Source organism: Engystomops pustulosus, chromosome 3, assembly GCF_040894005.1.
Source record: "Engystomops pustulosus chromosome 3, aEngPut4.maternal, whole genome shotgun sequence".
Classification (NCBI taxonomy): domain Eukaryota; kingdom Metazoa; phylum Chordata; class Amphibia; order Anura; family Leptodactylidae; genus Engystomops; species Engystomops pustulosus.
Window position 1 is genome coordinate 97395612 of NC_092413.1, and position 14469 is coordinate 97410080.

The 14469-nt window shown below is 44.6% G+C and overlaps 1 protein-coding gene across 4 annotated transcripts in view; it reads right to left on the reverse strand.

Moving 5' to 3' along the window:
• The window catches only part of LAMA2 (laminin subunit alpha 2), a 567760-nt gene that overhangs the window by 190376 nt on the left and 362915 nt on the right, over positions 1-14469 (reverse strand). The gene's annotated exons all lie outside the window — the stretch shown is intronic.

Sequence of the window (14469 nt, forward strand, 5' to 3'; positions counted from 1 at the left end):
GAGACTGCAGTACCAACAACTTGGACAAGAGCATGGCCAGCTTCTGCACCTTAGGTTGGCTGGACGCATACAATTGTCTCTTTGTAATCACCTCTTTCAACAACTGCTGGTGCTGTGCGTAGCGAGGAGAGGGAGAGGATGTCAAAGACAAACAGCTCCCTTTGGCAGAGTTGCTGGTGCCTTGACTGGCTGAAATGGAATGTGTGCCACTAGGTGCTGTTGCTGTGGCGGCAGGATGGACTTCCACATCTGTTCCACGTTTCTCCCAGGCCATTGGATGTTGATGCTGCATGTGTTGATGCAGGGCCGTGGTGCCAACGTTAGCTCCCTGGCCACGCTTCACTTTCTGGCTGCAGATTCTACATATACATATGCTCAGCTCCTCTGGTGTCTTTAAAAACTGCCACACCGCCGAGGTAGTGATTTTACTGCCAACACTACTAACGTCGCTGCCTTGCTGACCCCCTGTACCATTGCTTACTTGGACCTCCGAAGCAGAGTTCGTACCCTGCAGCTGTTTAGCTCCCGTCCTCGCACTACTGCCACCCTGCTGACTCACGGCCACAGAATCGACTTACTGCCTGCTCTGCTGCCTGATGCGCAAGCTGACACTCTCTTTGTCTGACAATGATGAATCCCCTGCTATACCCAGCTCCCAAGTGCGATCAGCTACATTATTTTTGAAGGTGGGGAGTGAAAAATGGACATGAAAAAACAGGAAAGGGCTCGGTCCTTAACAGGTTAATAATCAAATTCATGCTGAAAGTAATTTTTAGCATGGTAAACTTTGAACTTTAGACATGTTAAGAGATCAGACAATAGTTAATTTCTTTATGCTTTCAGTATCCATATTTCCTAAGGATACTATATAACGTCTATTGAAAATGTATTCACTGAAAGTTTTTTCCTTTCCAAACCTTGTGATCACTTCATCATCAGGGAAATGTTAGACTGTATTGACAATTGAGCTGTGTAAATCAAGCTTTACATTGCTGTTAAGTCTATAAAGTATGTGATGCATTTATGAGATCTTGGTTCTCAGTTTTCTTCAATACTACAGGTTTTACAAGACAGATGCCAGATTAAGCAAGTCACAAGAAGTGCACTATGAGCATTTTATGAGTGACCACAGCAACAAATAAATCTGCAACACTAGTTTGTGGTTATACAGATGGTAACATGTATCCCTTCACAGCTATCTGACACTAGCATAACAAGACTTCTAACAACAATTTTCTATAACCTATTAAACGGGATACTGAAAATAGCACTGAAACTGGCCAATTCAACTCATTCAATTCAATGGGGGCAGATATATATCACACGAATTGTATATGATTCCTGAGAGCTCTAATTTCACATTATTTGTGTCAACTGAGAAACTGTGATTCATTTTACAATAAAGTAGTAATCCCTTCAGGGTGAGGTTTTTTGTTCTTTTTGTGTTTCCGTTCTTTGATCTGCACCTTCCTCAAGACATATCTTATTTTATTTTTTCTATTTACAAAGCAAATTGTACTTTCTAGTAGTGCTAAAAAACAGTTTTCTTAGCCTTACTCTTAGGATTAGTTTCTCAATCTTTCACCGTGCAGTCCAGATGACATCTCCCCTATTCTTTGAGTGCAGTAGGACTTTGGAGATACCAAATTCATTTAGTCATGTCTAACTTTTAAAAAATTCCAAATCACTGCATTAAAATTTAAAAAAAAAACAACTAGTGTCACCGATTTCCGACACCTTAACTTTTTCATAATTTGGTGTAAAAAGGTGTCATTGATTATGGAATGATGCAATTTTTACAACTGTACGACCTTTTGATCACCTTTTATTCTAATTTATATGTCAAGTATAACGTTGAAAAAAATGGCAATCCTGACATCTGGACATTATTTTCTATTACAGCGTTCATTTTAATGTTTTAATTGATCTGACATTTTGGGACATGGGGCTACCTAACATGTTTATGAATTGAATTTTTAAAAACTTTTTTAACTTTTATTTTTTATTATTATATCTGGCTCCCTAGAGGACTTAAAGGGAACCTGTCACCAGGAGACCCATTTTTAGGACTCCCCCAGTCCCCACAGAGAATAGTACATACACTGCCAAAGTGTTTTTGTATTAAAAATTGTTTTTACAGAAAAAAAGATATGTTATATAGTACCTTTCATTAGCACGTGCTGTGTGACTAGGCAGTTGCCAAATGGGAGGGGCTGGAAAGGAGCAGTCCCCCCCCCCCCCCTCTTGGCGAACAGCTGCTCCATGTGACCCATGACTTGGCTTAGCGACGCCCCAGGCTCCTCTACAGCCAATCCTGAGTGAGGAGAGTTATTCATATATTTGAAAAGGTAACATGTTTCCCAATGGTGGGGGGGGGGGGACCGCTTCTTTCCAGCCCTCCCAATTGGCAACTGCCTAGTCACACAGCAGATGCTAATGAAAGGTACAATATAACATATCTTTTTTTCTGTAAAACCTATTTTTTATACAAAAACACTTTGGCAGTGTGCTCTGTGGGGACTGGAGGAGTGCTAAAAATGGGTCTCCTGATGACAGGTTCCCTTTAAACCCTAAGAGGTCTAATCACTAGGAATGAGTGGACCCTTAAGGTTCTGTTCAGATTTAGGTACCAAATCCAAATGCTCACCACCACCAGTAACACCCATGATCAGTGCTGGGACCCTTTAAATGCCAGACGCAAATCTGCTTTTACTTAATGAGTTAACACCAGTGAACAGTGCCAGCTCTGTATGCAGATGTTAATGGCTGGGGGTTGTGCAGGATGCCAAACCTAAACTTCTGGCTTAAGTACAGGTTCAGGGACCCAAATTCGCAATGTTCGGCATGGACCCAGGGTTCGGGTCCACTCATCAGTACTGATCACTTATAAAATATACACCAATGCAATTTTATTGCCTCCGGCAGACTGTAATACAAAATGCCTAATGTATAGCAGACTCTAATATAGAATACCTAATGAAAACTATTCGAGCCTCTAATAGGCTTCCATCTGTCATTTCAACCGATCCCCACTTATTGATGATAGCTCTGGGTGTGTCATTTAAAGATGATAGTACCCACATGCAGTGCCGTAAGATGCCACAGTAAGTTGTAATTTACCGGCAGGTGTCAGCTATGTAATATAACTGACACCTGACATGTATGGATAGTGCTCAATCCGTGATCCCCCTTCATGCACTTCTTCATCACTGACCAACATTATTTTTTACGTTGATTGGTCGTGAAAGGATTAATGACTAGAGATGAGCGAGCACTAAAATGCTCGGGTACTCGTTATTCGAGACGAACTTTTCCCGATGCTCGAGTGCTCGTTTCGAGTAACGAGCCCCATTGAAGTCAATGGGAGACTCGAGCATTTTTCAAGGGGACCAAGGCTCTGCACAGGGAAGCTTGGCCAAACACCTGGGAACCTCAGAAAAGGATGGAAACACCACGGAAATGGACAGGAAACAGCAGGGGCAGCATGCATGGATGCCTCTTAGGCTGCTTAATCGCACCATTATGCCAAAATTATGGGCAACAGCATGGCCATGACAGAGTGACCGAATGAGGCTAGATAGCATCTAAAACATCCAATAATTGACCCTGACACTATAGGGGACGGCATGCAGAGGCAGCGGCAGCAGCGGCAGGCTAGAGAGTGGCATGGCAACATACCCTAAATGGACTCAGGCTTCAAACCAATGGGTGGCAGAGAGGAACCAAAGGAGGTGAGCAAGAAGCGCTCAAATAATATCGGTACATGATAAAAGTTTGCCAGTATATTTTGTGGATTACACAGCAGGGTGGCGACAAAGTTAACATGGAAGCCATGAAAACAATCCAAAATTCTGCCTGACACAGCTGGTTTGATAAGGGGACCATGTATGGAGGCAGTGAACTAGTAGTAGATTAAAGGTGCTGCAGTTAAAACTATGTTAGTTGGATCTTGGCATGGAGCTGGCGCTCCGCTGCCAGGCGAGCTTTTGCCAATCCAAGCCCCTGTCTCTAGGCTACTCCCCAAACAGCACTTCTAAGAACCTTTTGTATAAGATCAAGTGTAGTAGCGTTCTTATAAGTTTGGGATATGGCGGGTGAGGGGAATGTAAACATCTGCGCAAGAAGCGCTGAAATAATATCCGTAAATGAAAAAAGTTTTCCAGTATATTTTGTGGCTTACACAGCACGGTGGCGGCAAAGTTAACAAGTTTGATGCGGAATGCCCTGTAATAGCTCTTGGGCGGTGTGCCTTTTATCACCTAGGCTCAGCAGTTTGAGCACCGCCTGCTGTCGCTTAGCGACGGCACTGCTGCTGTGCCTAGAGCTACCGACTGATGGCGCCATGCCCACGGATGGTAATTCGGAGGAGGAGGAGGAGGTGGAGGAGGGGTGGGAGGAGGAGGAGGCATAGTAGGCCTGAAACACCTGGACCGAGGTAGGCCCCGCAATCCTCTGCGTCGGCAGTATATGACCAGCCCCAGGGTCAGACTCGGTCCCAGCCTGCACCAAGTTAAGTGTAGTAGCGTTCTTATAAGTTTGGAATATGGCGGGTGAGGGGAATGTAAACAGATGCGCAAGAAGCGCTGAAATAATATCCGTAAATGGTAAAAGTTTGCCAGTATATTTTGAGGATTACACAGCAGGGTGGCGACAAAGTTAACAAGTTTGTTGTGGAAGCCATGAAAACAACCCAAAATTCTGCCTGACACAGCACGTTTGATAAGGCGGCCATGTATGGAGGCAGTGAACTAGTAGTAGATTAAAGGTGCTGCAGTTAAAACTATGTTAGTTGGTTCTTGGCATGGAGCTGGCGCTCCGCTGCCAGACGAGCTTTCGCCAATCCAAGCCCCTGTCTCTAGGCTACTCCCCAAACAGCACTTCTAAGAACCTTTTGTATAAGATCAAGTGTAGTAGCGTTCTTATAAGTTTAGGATATGGCGGGTGAGGGGAATGTAAACAGATGCGACAAAGATGCGACTTTGGCGACAAAGTTAACAACTTTGATGTGGAATCCATGAAAACAACCCAAATTTCGGCCTGACACACCTCGTTTGATAAAGGGACGATGTATGGAGGCAGCTATATGGACGACTTTTGGAGATAGCAATGGAGACAACGTGTGGAGGCTGCTATGGAGACAATTCAATTTGGATAGTGCCTGTATGTGGCAGTCCAAAAAAGTTTTCAAACCAGAGGAGCAGGTAGGTGGCCCTCCATAAAAATGGAATAGATTGAGTGCCTGTATGTGGCAGTCCAAAAAAGTTTTCAAACCAGAGGAGCAGGTAGGTGGCCCTCCATAAAAATGGAATAGATTGAGTGCCTGTATGTGGCAGTCCAAAAAAGTTTTCAAACCAGAGGAGCAGGTAGGTGGCCCTCCATAAAAATGGAATAGATTGAGTGCCTGTATGTGGCAGTCCAAAAAAGTTTTCAAACCAGAGGAGCAGGTAGGTGGCCCTCCATAAAAATGGAATAGATTGAGTGCCTGTATGTGGCAGTCCAAAAAAGTTTTCAAACCAGAGGAGCAGGTAGGTGGCCCTCCATAAAAATGGAATAGATTGAGTGCCTGTATGTGGCAGTCCAAAAAAGTTTTCAAACCAGAGGAGCAGGTAGGTGGCCCTCCATAAAAATGGAATAGATTGAGTGCCTGTATGTGGCAGTCCAAAAAAGTTTTCCAACCAGAGGAGCAGGTAGGTGGCCCTCCAGAAAAATTGAATAGATTGAGTGCCTGTATGTGGCAGTCCAAAAAAGTTTTCAAACCAGAGGAGCAGGTAGGTGGCCCTCCAGAAAAATTGAATAGATTGAGTGCCTGTATGTGGCACTCCCAAAAATTGTTTAAAACAGAGGACCGGGTCGGTGGCCCTCCATAAAAATTAAATGCATAAAGTACTATAGCTAGAGCCAGTGGGCCCTGTAAAAAAATAGCCAGTTTCCTCTGCTTTACTGTACAAAGAGGAGGAGAAGGAGGAAAATGAGGAGGAGGAGGAGTGGATAAATTATTCAGGTTGAGCTTCCTTCACCTGGTGGAGATTGGAAATTAGGAGAAATCCAGGCTTTATTCATCTTGATAAGCGTCAGCCTGTCAGCGCTGTCAGTCGACAGGCGTGTACGTTTATCGGTGATGATGCCACCAGCTGCACTGAAAACCCGCTCGGACAAGACGCTAGCGGCAGGGCAGGCAAGAACCTCCAAGGCGTACAGCGCCAGTTCGTGCCACATGTCCAGCTTTGAAACCCAGTAGTTGTAGGGAGCTGTGTGATCATTTAGGACGATGGTATGGTCAGCTACGTACTCCCTCACCATCTTTCTGTAAAGATCAGCCCTACTCTGCCGAGACTGGGGACAGGTGACAGTGTCTTGCTGGGGTGACATAAAGCTGGCAAAAGCCTTGTAAAGCGTACCCTTGCCAGTGCTGGACAAGCTGCCTGCTCGCCTACTCTCCCTCGCTACTTGTCCCGCAGAACTACGCACTCTGCCGCTAGCGCTGTCAGAAGGGAAATACTGTTTCAGCTTGTGCACCAGGGCCTGCTGGTATTCATGCATTCTCACACTCCTTTCCTCTCCAGGGATGAGAGTGGAAAGATTTTGCTTGTACCGTGGGTCCAGGAGAGTGAACACCCAGTAATCGGTGCTGGAATAAATTCTTTGAACGCGAGGGTCACGGGATAGGCAGCCTAGCATGAAATCTGCCATATGCGCCAGAGTACCAACGCGTAAGAATTCACTCCCCTCACTGGCCTGACTGTCCATTTCCTCCTCCTCCAACTCCTCCAACTCCTCTTCTTCTGCCCATACACGCTCAACAGTGAAGGACTCAACAATGGTCCCCTCTTGTGTCTCGCCAACATTCTCCTCCTCTTCCTCCTCATCCTCCTCCACCTCCTCCGATATGCGCTGAGAAACAGACCTAAGGGTGCTTTGGCTATCAACAAGGGAATCTTCTTCCCCCGTCTCTTGTGAGGAGCGCAAAGCTTCCGACTTCATGCTGACCAGAGAGTTTTTCAACAGGCCAAGCAGCGGGATGGTGAGGCTGATGATGGCGGCATCGCCACTGACCATCTGTGTTGACTCCTCAAAGTTACTCAGCACCTGACAGATATCAGACATCCACGTCCACTCCTCATTGTAGACTTGAGGAAGCTGACTGACCTGACTACCAGTTCTGGTGGAAGTTGACATCTGGCAGTCTACAATCGCTCGGCGCTGCTGGTAAACTCTGGATAACATGGTCAGTGTTGAATTCCACCTCGTGGGCACGTCGCACAACAGTCGGTGAGCGGGCAGTTGGAGGCGGCGCTGCGCTGCCCTGAGAGTGGCAGCATCTGTGCTGGACTTCCTGAAATGCACACAGATGCGGCGCACCTTCGTGAGCAAATCAGACAGATTGGGGTATGTCTTGAGGAAACGCTGAACTATCAGATTTAACACATGGGCCAGGCATGGCACATGTGTCAGTCTGCCGAGTTGCAGAGCCGCCACCAGGTTACGGCCGTTGTCACACACAACCATGCCTGGCTTCAGGTTCAGCGGTGCCAGCCACAGATCAGTCTGCGCCGTGATGCCCTGTAATAGTTCTTGGGCGGTGTGCCTTTTATCGCCTAGGCTCAGCAGTTTCAGCACCGCCTGCTGTCGCTTAGCGACGGCACTGCTGCTGTGCCTAGAGCTACCGACTGATGGCGCCATGCCCACGGATGGTCGTTCAGAGGAGGAGGTGGAGGAGGGGTGGGAGGAGGAGGAGGCATAGTAGGCCTGAAACACCTGGACCGAGGTAGGCCCCGCAATCCTCGGCGTCGGCAGTATATGACCAGCCGCAGGGTCAGACTCGGTCCCAGCCTCCACCAAGTTAACCCAATGTGCCGTCAGCGATATATAGTGGCCCTGCCCGGCAGCACTCGTCCACGTGTCCGTGGTCAGGTGGACCTTGTCAGAAACGGCGTTGGTCAGGGCACGGATTATGTTGTCTGACACGTGCTGGTGCAGGGCTGGGACGGCACATCGGGAAAAGTAGTGGCGGCTGGGGACCGAATACCGAGGGCGGCCGCCGCCATGAGGCTGCGAAAGGCCTCGGTCTCTACTAGCCTATAGGGCAGCATCTCCAGGCCTAGCAATCTGGAGATGTGCACATTAAGGGCTTGGGCGTGCGGGTGGGTTGCACTATATTTGCGTTTCCGCTCCAGCGTCTGGGGTATGGAGAGCTGAACGCTGGTGGATGCTGTGGAGGATCGTGGAGGCGACGATGGGGTTTTTGTGGCAGGGTCCTGGGCAGGGGGCTGACTATCAGCTGACACAGGGGAAGGAGCAGTGGTGTGCACGGCCGGAGGTGAACGCGCTTGTTGCCACTGAGTGGGGTGTTTAGCATTCATATGCCTGCGCATACTGGTGGTAGTTAAGCTAGTAGTGGTGGAACCCCTGCTGATCCTGGTTTGGCAAATGTGGCACACCACAGTCCGTCGGTCATCCGGTGTTTCCTTAAAGAACCTCCAGACTTCTGAAAATCTAGCCCTCGCCGCAGGAGCCCTCGCCACGGGAGCTTCACTAGTTGACACATTTGGCGCTGATGCACCAGCTCTGGCCCTGCCTCTCCGTCTGGCCCCACCACTGCCTCTTCCAACCTGTTCTGGTCGAGGACTCTCCTCCGTCTCAGAAGCACTGTGTTCACCCGGCCTCTCAACCCAGCTTGGGTCTGTCACCTCATCATCCTCCGATCCCTCAGTCTGCTCCCCCCTCGGACTACCTGCCCTGACAACAACTTCCCCACTGTCTGACAACCGTGTCTCCTCATCGTCGGACACCTCTTTACACACTTCTTCCACTACGTCAACAAGGTCATCATCACCCACAGACTGCGACTGGTGGAAAACCTGGGCATCGGAAAATTGCTCATCAGCAACCGGACAAGTGTTTTGTGACTGTGGGAAGGGTCCAGAAAACAGTTCCTCAGAGTATGCCGGTTCAAATGGCAAATTTTGCTGGGAGGGGGCAGACTGGGGGGGAGGAGGCTGAGGTGCAGGAGCTGGAGGAGTGCCGATTTCGGTGACATGGGTGGACTGCGTGGAAGACTGACTGGTGGACAAATTGCTCGAAGCATTGTCGGCAATCCACGACATCACCTGTTCGCACTGTTCTGGCCTCAACAGTGCTCTACCACGAGTCCCAGTAACTTCAGACATGAACCTAGGGAGTGTAGCTCTGCGGCGTTCCCCTGCTCCCTCATCAGCAGGTGGTGTCTCACCCCGCCCAGGACCACGGCCGCTGACCCCATCAGTAGTTGGACGCCCACGTCCCCGCCCTCGTCCTCTACCCCTAGCCCTCGGGTTAAACATTTTGAAAATGAGAGTTATAACTTTAATTTTTTTTTTACCTTTTTTTTGTGTTTTTTTTTTTGTGTGTGTGTTTTTTAGTTTTTAAAACCAAACGATGCTATCCTATTGCTATGGCTATTTTCTAGCCAAGTATGAAAGCACACTGCTATGCCAGATGAGATGACGCTGAGTTATGAAAAAAATAAACGTAAAATAAAAAAGGAAATGGCAGACTGTGCCTAATTGAAATCCAACCCCGGGCCCTAATAAATTTTCCCACTTCGGTCTTTGCGATGGATATGTGCGTCACTAAGCGCAAAACACAGTGGTCGCAAGTCTCACTCCAAATTGCTCACAATTTGCTAGTAGATGCACTGCAACAACTACAGCCACCAGCAGATCAACCAGAAATCAAATATATATAACGCTACTGTAGGCGTAAGTAAGCCGTTTGGATTCTCCTATGGCTATTTTCTAGCCAAGTATTAAAGCACACTACTATGCCAGATGAGATGACGCTGAGTTATGAAAAAAATAAACGTAAAATAAAAAAGGAAATGGCAGACTGTGCCTAATTGAAATCCAACCCCGGGCCCTAATAAATTTTCCCACTTCGGTCTTTGCGATGGATATGTGCGTCACTAAGCGCAAAACACAGTGGTCGCAAGTCTCACTCCAAATTGCTCACAATTTGCTAGTAGATGCACTGCAACAACTACAGCCACCAGCAGATCAACCAGAAATCAAATATATATAACGCTACTGTAGGCGTAAGTAAGCCGTTTGGATTCTCCTATGGCTATTTTCTAGCCAAGTATTAAAGCACACTACTATGCCAGATGAGATGACGCTGAGTTATGAAAAAAATAAACGTAAAATAAAAAAGGAAATGGCAGACTGTGCCTAATTGAAATCCAACCCCGGGCCCTAATAAATTTTCCCACTTCGGTCTTTGCGATGGATATGTGCGTCACTAAGCGCAAAACACAGTGGTCGCAAGTCTCACTCCAAATTGCTCACAATTTGCTAGTAGATGCACTGCAACAACTACAGCCACCAGCAGATCAACCAGAAATCAAATATATATAACGCTACTGTAGGCGTAAGTAAGCCGTTTGGATTCTCCTATGGCTATTTTCTAGCCAAGTATTAAAGCACACTACTATGCCAGATGAGATGACGCTGAGTTATGAAAAAATTAAACGTAAAATAAAAAAGGAAATGGCAGACTGTGCCTAATTGAAATCCAACCCCGGGCCCTAATAAATTTTCCCACTTCGGTCTTTGCGATGGATATGTGCGTCACTAAGCGCAAAACACAGTGGTCGCAAGTCTCACTCCAAATTGCTCACAATTTGCTCGTAGATGCACTGCAACAACTACAGCCACCAGCAGATCAACCAGAAATCAAATATATATACCGCTACTGTAGGCGTAAGTAAGCCGTTTGGATTCTCCTATGGCTATTTTCTAGCCAAGTATTAAAGCACACTACTATGCCAGATGAGATGACGCTGAGTTATGAAAAAAATAAACGTAAAATAAAAAAGGAAATGGCAGACTGTGCCTAATTGAAATCCAACCCCGGGCCCTAATAAATTTTCCCACTTCGGTCTTTGCGATGGATATGTGCGTCACTAAGCGCAAAACACAGTGGTCGCAAGTTTCACTCCAAATTGCTCACAATTTGCTAGTAGATGCACTGCAACAACTACAGCCACCAGCAGATCAACCAGAAATCAAATATATATAACGCTACTGTAGGCGTAAGTAAGCCGTTTGGATTCTCCTATGGCTATTTGCTAGCCAAGTATTAAAGCACACTACTATGCAAGATGAGATGACACTGAGTTATTAAAAAAATAAACGTAAAATAAAAAGAAACTGGCAGACTGTGCCTAATTGAAATCAAACCCCTAATAAATTTTCCCACTTTGGTGTTTGAGGTGGATATGTGTGTCACTAACAGCTAAACACAACGGTAGCAAGTCCCCCTGCTAATTCCTCACAATATGGTACTAGCTGCACTACTAGTGCCAGCAAGCCCAGCCACAAGCAAATAAAAAAAAAAGGATAACGTTATTGTAGCCCTAAGAAGGGCTGTTGTAGAATCACTCCTGCCTAACAGTAAGCTAATAGAACACCCTAACGCTTTCCCTGACCAGCAGCAGCTCTCTCCCTAGCGGCATCCAGACAGAGAATGATCCGAGCAGCGCGGGCAGCGGCTAGTCTATCCCAGGGTCACCTGATCTGGCCAGCCAACCACTGCTATCGACGTGTAAGGGTACCACGTCATGCTGGGTGGAGTGCAGAGTCTCCTGGCTTGTGATTGGCTCTGTTTCTGGCCGCCAAAAAGCAAAACGGCGGGAGCTGCCATTTTCTCGAGCGGGCGAAATACTCGTCCGAGCAACGAGCAGTTACGAGTACGCTAATGCTCGATCGAGCATCAAGCTCGGACGAGTATGTTCGCTCATCTCTATTAATGACCCAACTTTTTTACTTGTTGTTGTTTTGTATATAATTTTTCCTAATGTGAGACAAGAAGCGTCTGTTTTGTAAGGGTTTTTGCCTTCCACTGGATTGATTGAAACTGTAATTTATAAATTGGACTTCATTCATATGTGTCTTTTTTAATCAACAATGTAACTATGTAAAACTTATTATTATTGGCTTTTTTTATGCTAATGGTTGTCTAATTGCATTGCAGAACATTGCAGGTTCAATGTGTTCTTTGTAATTACAATATTTAGAATTGTCTTTTGTTATAAATATCATTGCTGTTTGTTGGTAATTCATTAGTTCTGTTGGTATTAAAAGGAATGTCCTTCTACTTTGCGTGTGTTGCTGTTACACAGATCTACTCATTCTGCTCCAAACATCTACCATTTATAACAATGGCCTTGATACACAAAGAGATTTCAAAGATATTTTCCAGTGATTATTAGTAGCAGGATTCTATATAATTCTGTTCCTGTGCATGATAAACAATCCAAGGTTTCATGTTTTGAGAACATAAATAAATGTGCTCCTTAAATGCATAATGAATTAAAAAACAATGCTAAAATATAAGTTTCTCAGGCAACATTCTTTAGGTGCTACTGTTATTAAAATATTAACAATTAAAATAATGGGCCCATAAGTTGGACTAAGTAGAATACATCTCTCTCAAATCAATGATTTGCAATGCCGCATGGTGATTTCTTCTCTATTTTATATGAATACCCCTGTGTACTTTCCCTCTCTGTATCTAATAACCTGTGGCGTGGAGGGAGACAAGTGCCCCCACAAGGACGGTAGACTTAGTAAAAGCAATACTTGTCAAAATCTATTGGCAGGTTCATACTGCCATGAGGAATCAATGGTATCTGCATCTTTAAGATGCAGTTACCATTTATTCGGAAACCAGAACAGCAGAAATACCTCTGTGTGTGTCATCTCTAATGGGCGTGATGACGTCATTGCTCCACCTGTGTCATTCTCATGAAGCCTAGCCAGACAAAACTGTGAGTTTAATGTTATGTGAAGACAAACTACTCTTTGAGCATTACTTTTCTTTTTAAAAGTATACAATTTATTTGTAACCAGCTTAACATTTTGACTATCTACTAAATGGCAGTATGTTCTTGATTATATTGCTAAGCAGGCAGTGTGGTCTAGCTTCAAATTGATAAAATGCTGCCACAAGTAATTTTAATCTGGTCCTAAAAACATCCATCAGACTTTCTGCAGGAATGTTGTGTGTGGCGGAAAGCTACCAAGTGCTTCCACTCTGTACTGGTACAGTCAGCATTGCACATTTACTCACATCCAAATTAAATCAATAGAGCCTGAATAGGTAATAAAATTACTACTTTGCAAAAATGTAAACAAATTGATCTACAACTCTCAAACTCATTAGCCAACACATTTTGAACTCCGTAAAAATAGATCCAAAGCTTATAACCATATTTGAAGTGCTGAGTGCACAGGAACAAAACACTTTTGAAACTGATAGCTTGAATATAATTTGCTTAGGGAAAAGTTTATAACGGAAAATAAATAAGATTATGTTTGTGTACTGTAAAGATTATGCTGTTCTTCTGATTAAGTGACTGCTTACGCATTCTGTGCAGTCTATGGTTTATATGATTATGTTTTTCACGTTATGAGATCAACCCACAGTGTTTGAGAAACAAAAAAATCCTAATGTCTTTCATTGTTTAATGTAAAATTCTGCAACAATGACCTAACTGAAGTTAACATGGAAACCTAGGAGAAAATAATACCTTTATAAATATGTTTTTACATTAAAATACGATAGTATATTGTATCTTAATGATGTACTAATAGTACAATAGTATGTCAATATGTTTGATTATTTTAAGAATATCTACCATCAAAATCCATTATAAACCCATTATAAACTTACTCATAGATCCAGGTACTCTGACTGTGGGAATCATCTTATATTTTTATCCCGGGTCTCCATATAAAATAAACTTTAGAAATATGCTAATTAACTTGAGGTGCTCTGGGGGTGTTTACAGAGCCCCCCAGTGATGTCTTTTCACTGGTTGTAACACTGGCCAGAGCAGGGAGAGAGCAGGGGGAGGGCAAGACATATTCTCCTCATTGTAGCAGCCTGTTAAAAACTGCAGCACTGAGGGGCTCATTAGAATCATTTTAAAAGTTTATTTTAGAAGGAAGGAGGCAATGGATAACAAATATAAGAAGATTACTACAGTTATGGTACCTTAATATATTAGCAAGGGTCCTGGTTTATCATGATGGATTTGGATGGTAGATTTCCTTTAACCTGAATAGTTTTTACTTTTTCGTACTATGATTTTTTGAGTTGGCTGGCTTCCATTTTACTAGCTTAATATTAAATACATAGAAAATACGGTGATAACAAAAAGAAGTACACCATTCTCATGAATTCTGTCATCAGTTTTGACCAAAATAAACAACACTGGAGACCCTTTATATGTTTTATAAGTAACAGAAAGACTTTAAATGTTTTAAATCCAAGTTTGCAGCTCATGAAAGTGCTCTGGATAGATCTTTCAGTCTGAAAAGTTTTCTGCTCTTTGCAATGAGCTGTTTCCCATCTGCTACCCTGTGCTTTGAGTTACTTCTGCAAGTATCCAACCAAAATCCTGATACAACTTCAGCTCTTCAGGCTGAAAAG